The sequence below is a fragment of the Wasmannia auropunctata genome, unplaced genomic scaffold (genome assembly GCF_000956235.1).
Source record: "Wasmannia auropunctata unplaced genomic scaffold, wasmannia.A_1.0 LD334492.1, whole genome shotgun sequence".
Lineage (NCBI taxonomy): Eukaryota > Metazoa > Arthropoda > Insecta > Hymenoptera > Formicidae > Wasmannia > Wasmannia auropunctata.
Window position 1 is genome coordinate 70,348 of NW_012028398.1, and position 6,401 is coordinate 76,748.

At 33.1% G+C, this 6,401-nt stretch overlaps 1 long non-coding RNA gene across 1 annotated transcript; it reads right to left on the minus strand.

Moving 5' to 3' along the window:
* Positions 1–961, minus strand: LOC105458639. Its single transcript, XR_975556.1, has 3 exons — positions 853–961; positions 568–667; positions 1–473 (listed from the first exon to the last, which is right to left on the minus strand). It is a non-coding gene; the product is annotated as an uncharacterized LOC105458639 (long non-coding RNA).
* Positions 962–6,401: the final 5,440 nt, after the last annotated feature.

Consider the following 6,401-nt stretch of genomic DNA (forward strand, 5'->3'; position numbering starts at 1 on the left):
TAATGTTTATATATAAGCATTACATTTTCAATTCAATTAAAATTGAGAAAGAAAATAGACATATAAATGTCATCATATTTCAGAAAACACATTCTCTGATATGACCACGTAAAAAAAAAAGATTTAATGTTATTAATACTTCACACATAAAATTATGTACACAAGAGTGATCATGATGTAACAGGACATGAAGCAGATGCTATAAAAAAAACGCCACTATAAAGGAGCACAGTTTTTATAGCAAGCCACAGTCATTATAATGTCCCTGTAAAAGCCTACCGGCGTCATTAAGTCTCGCGCGATCGTTCCAAAAACTCGAGAACGCTGCAACGGATCCCTTTTTCTGTCAACCGGAATACATTAAGCAACCGAGCTGTGCATTCATTCTCGGTATCGCCGTACGAGAGAACTCCACCGCAATTATTTATCACGGGAGATCATGTAGAGATATACGCTGTTCTCTGCACCTATGTCTATTAAACCTTCGACTATATCAGACCTTTTGTTATGCAAGTTAACCGCCAATTAAAGCGGATACGTGAAGGTACGATATTAAACATACGTTACCTTTTAATAATGATATACACGATCGAAATGTGGAGCAGTTGTATTTTAATTAGCCTGGAATCGGAATGTATAGACACTGTTGACGCATAACTCTTTCGCCCTAGGAAAATAGACGTGATAACCGAATTAGAATCCCCAAAGCGCTAATCGCTTCCTGTCTGCTATCTCGAAAGATGGCAATCTTTATGGCGAGGTTCATAGAACACGGGGGTAACAAACTTTTAGTGTTCTAAAACATTTCCATTGAAAATTTTATATGCACACACATAAAGCATTCGTATTTACTTTTGTACGGAGTGCTTTGACTTTCATTGATCTGCTCTATTTTTGGTTATTATAAACAGCAATATCACAGTAATGTTTGCCTTTAAAAGTGTTATTAAATAGGATAAACGTTATTAATGCGTTATTTGAGTTTCGTTATTTGCAAAGAAGCATTTGCTAATCAAACGTGTCATATGTTCAACGATTCATATATTATCGATTAACGAGATTCTCGCATTAAGCAATTGCAATATATCTCGCTGCTATCGTGCAACTGTCACAAAACGACCGCTATATAAAAGCGAAAAGTAAACATAAAAATATACAAAGATTGCCGTTTATAATAAGTATACATATAATATTAATACACTATAATTAATCAATTTATTGTTACATTTTTTTTACATTTACAGACAATTAATAATTACATATTTGAGATAGAAAGAAAGAGAGAGAAAGAGGGAGAGGGGAAATAGATAGAATTATAATTCAATAATTCAAAATACATTGATATTTAGAGAAATAACAATATACCAGATAGTCATAAAATTGCCGCGAAATTATTTAACTGTATACATACATATAATGGTTTATAAATATAGTTATATAGTAATAAGTTTACGAAAGCATATACTTTATACATTCTTCTTCTTCGCGTGCCATATTATACGCTTGTCAGCGTGTAGGCGCTGACTCTCTTTTTCATATATCCGTAGATACATATATGGGACCTACAATTTTAATGCCGGTTCCGAACGGCCTTAGAAGAGATTCTCTTGACAGAGATACTGTCGCTGATTTACCGTTGCCTTCGAGAGGTAGGGATCGATTAAAACCGAATTAGAATTATATTGTTCTGGGTGGATTTGAACCTGAGTCTTTGGCACAGAAAGTCGACGCGCAGCTCTTCGCACGCCGCTATTTTTATACATTATAATAAAGGAAAAAAATCATCCATCATGATAAAACAATGTAAGAAAGATAAAAGAGTTTATTTGAATATAAAGATCGGAGCACACATTTATTGATATTTGTATACTGATACTTGAATATTAAAATATTTAAAATATTAACGTCCAATTACAAAGTTAAAAAAGAAGATTTAACAGTTTAAAAATATATTTCTTAAAAAATGTGAAAATAGCTAATTAAGATCGTATTGTTCTGAAGTTCTAACAGACACATCACTTATTTTACTCCGAACACAGAAGGGAGCAGAGGCGTCCCCGATCGATCGCTCGCGATTTGCGCCTTTAGCCGCGAATGTTCTTCGTGAACGAAGAAAAAGTTACCTTATAACACTTCTACAGAGTATTTTTATAAGCTGATGTATGTATTATATAAAAGACAAAAGGAGGGTAGTCGACGCCATTATACTGACCTTTGAGAAAAACATGTGTGCGGCTTACGAACGCATATACATATATTCAAGCATCCTCGGTGTAGATATTCTCAAATTGGTGATGTGTATATATGTGTGTATATGTGTGTGAGGAGGAGAAGTCGATAGGCATTATCTTCGGCGTTCCATCTTCTCTGTCGAATCGCATGCGAAGAGAAATCGGTTGTCGCTTGCGGAGCACTATATGTATACATATATAGTAAAACGCGATATGTAATACACTGATTGTGAGCCTAAAAAAATATATATTTAGATACACAGATAAACACAGATAAATACAGATTCTCTGACAAATTTAACGGCGGTGTTTTTTTGTTCGTATAAGATCGTAAGATCAAATAACACGTCACACTTTCGTTGCAAATTTTTTTAGTTTCTTGTCATTAAATTTTCAACAAATGCGTCTCACGCATGCGTGAATATAAATTATTAAAGTAAAATTAGTTGCAGTTAATCAAGAAACAAATTTTATACAAGCCCTTTAATTTACAATCTCTTTCAATGACCTAAGACATTTCCATACTAATTAAAACTTTTGAGAAACGTGATTATAACAATTTGCATATCGCATTAGAGTCAAACAATTTACGTGTTATTGTCGCAACACATTACAAAGTTAGTCTTCCGATTGAAAAAACGACGGTAGTTTTTCTTAAAGAGTTTCGAAAGAGCGACTGTGGCATTTGTAAGAAAATGGCTTCAGTTTCACAGTTGATCTGCTGCGATTGTGAACTATTACTAACGTTCAGAGAGGAAAATATATCCCCAAGTGATTGTCTTCAACGTTCTTCTTTGCGAGAATCGCGTGTAATCCGTACATAAAATGCTTCCTAGATTTTTATCAAATTTTCCCTTATCTGTGATGTGCGCGTATGTGTATGTTGAAATTTTTTACTATCGTTATTATTGCAGCAATTGTTTTGTTCATTAAATATATAAATAGATGTGTACATATATGTATGTATATAAATTTTTTTTAATAAGTTAAATAAATATATACATATTTCTGTGTACAGCTGTGGACACATCGGTTGCGACACTTTTTTTTTATAGGTCTTAAATACATATTTCTAATATGTATTTAATATACATAATGTATAGTTTATAGATAACTAATATTTTGCAAATGCGAACCACAATGTTACTATCTTTAGTCTAGAGACAGTATAACACCAATCGTGGTCCGCATTGGCAAAATATTAGTGCGTTTTGAAACCTATAAAAAAGAAAGTGTCGCAACCGATGTGTCCATGACTGTACATACATATGTATATTTTTCTAATTTTGACGTTTCTAATTTTGTTTTTTATTTTGAATATATCACGCAAAAAAAAGCTAATTGAATAAAAGCAGTAGATATAATAATTTCATGTTAGATTAGAGAAGAGCATTTGTTGTAGAATCTTTCAATGCTATTTGAGACAAATTTCTTTTATCTGTTTCATCTCATTTAAACACTTCTATATTTACTGTTGGCAGAAGCTTTTTCACGAATTGGTCGACTCCATCCTTTTGTTTTACATATGGTACCTGTACCGTACATACGAGCGAGCTGGTCGCTCGTCATACAATGTGCGAACGTCCGCTTGATTTATATCGTAAATTCAATTGACGTCGAAACTAAAAATATCTCGCCACCGCTTTCCTCGCAGGCGCTTTCCCATATTTTCCGCTAAAATTCATATGACGTTTACATACCATAAAATATTTCTTACTCATCATGCGTTGGAAAATTGCACGATCAATTGGCACAATTTACACCGTATTGAAGATTTGTTACGTACGATTTTGTCCTTTTTTTTTATCAACAAATTTTATTCTTTTTAAATTGCATAATTAATGTACTTATAATAGTTACTTTATTACTTAAATAATAATTGCAATATGCTTCAACGTTTATTTTATATCAAGCAGTTTTGTTGGAACTCGTTCAATTTTTTTTTATATCCTTCAATCTTACACGTGAGTCATACTTGCGCGCAATAATAATCGTAGAGTACAAAAGTGTTGAAGATATCATATCAATATCGATTCGTCGCTTTATCTCAAATGCTCCGTTCGTAAAGAGTAAAAAGAACAGAGAAATTCGCCACATGATAGACCGACTACTCTTATTCTAGCAGAAGATTCAACCCGGAAATCTTGATCAGACTTGACGACGCCATGAAGAACCGCATCCTGTCGAAGATGCTTATTTATCTCCTTTCAGCGATTGACAGGTTCCGATTTAATACTCGATATCCGGTTATCGTCGTCATACTAGGAGCAAAGTGATCGAGTTAAAGTGGTTCGTCGCGTCACTCATAAATAAACACACACGTCACACACCCACGCACCACGAACATCCGTGTGTTTATCTTTGATAAATAAATTATTGTAACTGTGTACCTAAGAAGACGGCAAAACTTCTCGTCGTCATGACGACTTGAATCTAAAAAAGAAGTAAAATGTCATAAATCTTTAATGCAATAACGGATAATTACATGCATTGAGGAATATTAATTTAACTTTATATGTTACACAAGACATTTAAAATTTTATGAAGACTTGCAGAGTAAATAAACAAAGAACATATAAAGTTAATTAAAATATTTGTCGATGCATGTAACTATCTATTACTAAATTAAAATTTATAACATTTTACTTCTTTGCCACATATGGGAAATAAACGAAACCGTTTAACCATGGAAAAATAAAATCTACTACGACAGCGATACAACACCTTTAGAAATCTGCTCTTTACTGTTTCTCCATTCAACCGTAAAATTGTTCCATAGGGAGCGAGATCGAATTGTCGGAATTCTCTGAGGCCAATAAAAAATGTATATCTGTTTTTGCGAGAGAAATAGCCGTTTAGTAAAGTATGTGTGTATCTCATATACATTGATACATATGTTCGTGAACGTAATGCTTATTGTTAGATTATGCTCTCTAAACTTTGATCTATGTAAACTCATTACAACATTACGGTGATGAAAGAGATAAAGAGAATTTTTTCTCCCTAAAAAAAATTGTTAACTTTTTCGTTATGGACAAAGCATAACATTCATGGCATTATATTACTGATAAAATTATAGTTATATGCCTCATTAGATGCCACATTATTCATTAATCTTGGTTCTTAGGAATACTGCGAGGAATAGACTTTATAACGTTAAGATTTTTGTGTTTAGCGTAGTTTGTTTATTTACACATGGAGGTAAAAAATAACAGGAAGGAGTGTTGGCCTTTTTGTTGGTGGGAGTTACTATGCCGAATGTGATTGATTGGCGTTTTATACATACTTTATTGAAGTTCGGGATTACTACACCAAATGTGATTGGTTGCGGCCATATAGTAATATGGCGTTTTGTATTATTCCCCTCTTACGTCTGCTTAGCCAGGCTGCGGGGGAATATGCTTCCTCTTGTTATTTCTTACCTCCATGTATTTACATAATTCCGAAATCCTCTTGCAGTCTCAAAATTCTGTTAAGGTTATACATTTAAAATTAAGTTAATAATAAATTTTTTAATAATTTAATTGGCTTCTAAAAATTTATTTATATTCATAAAATATAATTATAAAATGCAAACTACGATTGTTTGTAGCTCAAAAATGGCTGAAGATTTGATATTTTTATTAAGCAAAGATCAATACTTTATTAATTCCACAGAATCAAGTTGGTACAATATTCTACAAAAGTAAATATTAAAGACATATCTGACTTACAATTAGATATAGTATTTCTATAACTTACAAATGCATCAGATTATTTAGTCAGTTCGCTTGCTCAGTTTCTTTTTGCTCAGTAAATCAAAAAGAAACGTACTATAGAGGACACTGATAAGAAAGCACGATTTTCTAACTGTTTTTATGGTAATAACCGTGATGGGCCTGCAACGCTGCTTCTGTTTCATCATTCTTTCCAGATCGTCTAGCATGTAAATGAACTACTTGGCCGAACCATCCACGAGAAAAATATCAGCCATAATCAAGCGCTGCGGTAGCGGCGCGACGCCAAGTATATAATATTATAAAAGTCGGGTGATGACTTGTGAGTATACGGCACTGGCACTGCGCTACCGCTTAGCTTTATCTCGAAGTTTTGCCTCGTCAGATTTCCGATTTTTAATATCTCGGAAACGAAAGTTCTAATGAAAAATCTAATGACACTTTCGCTATATAA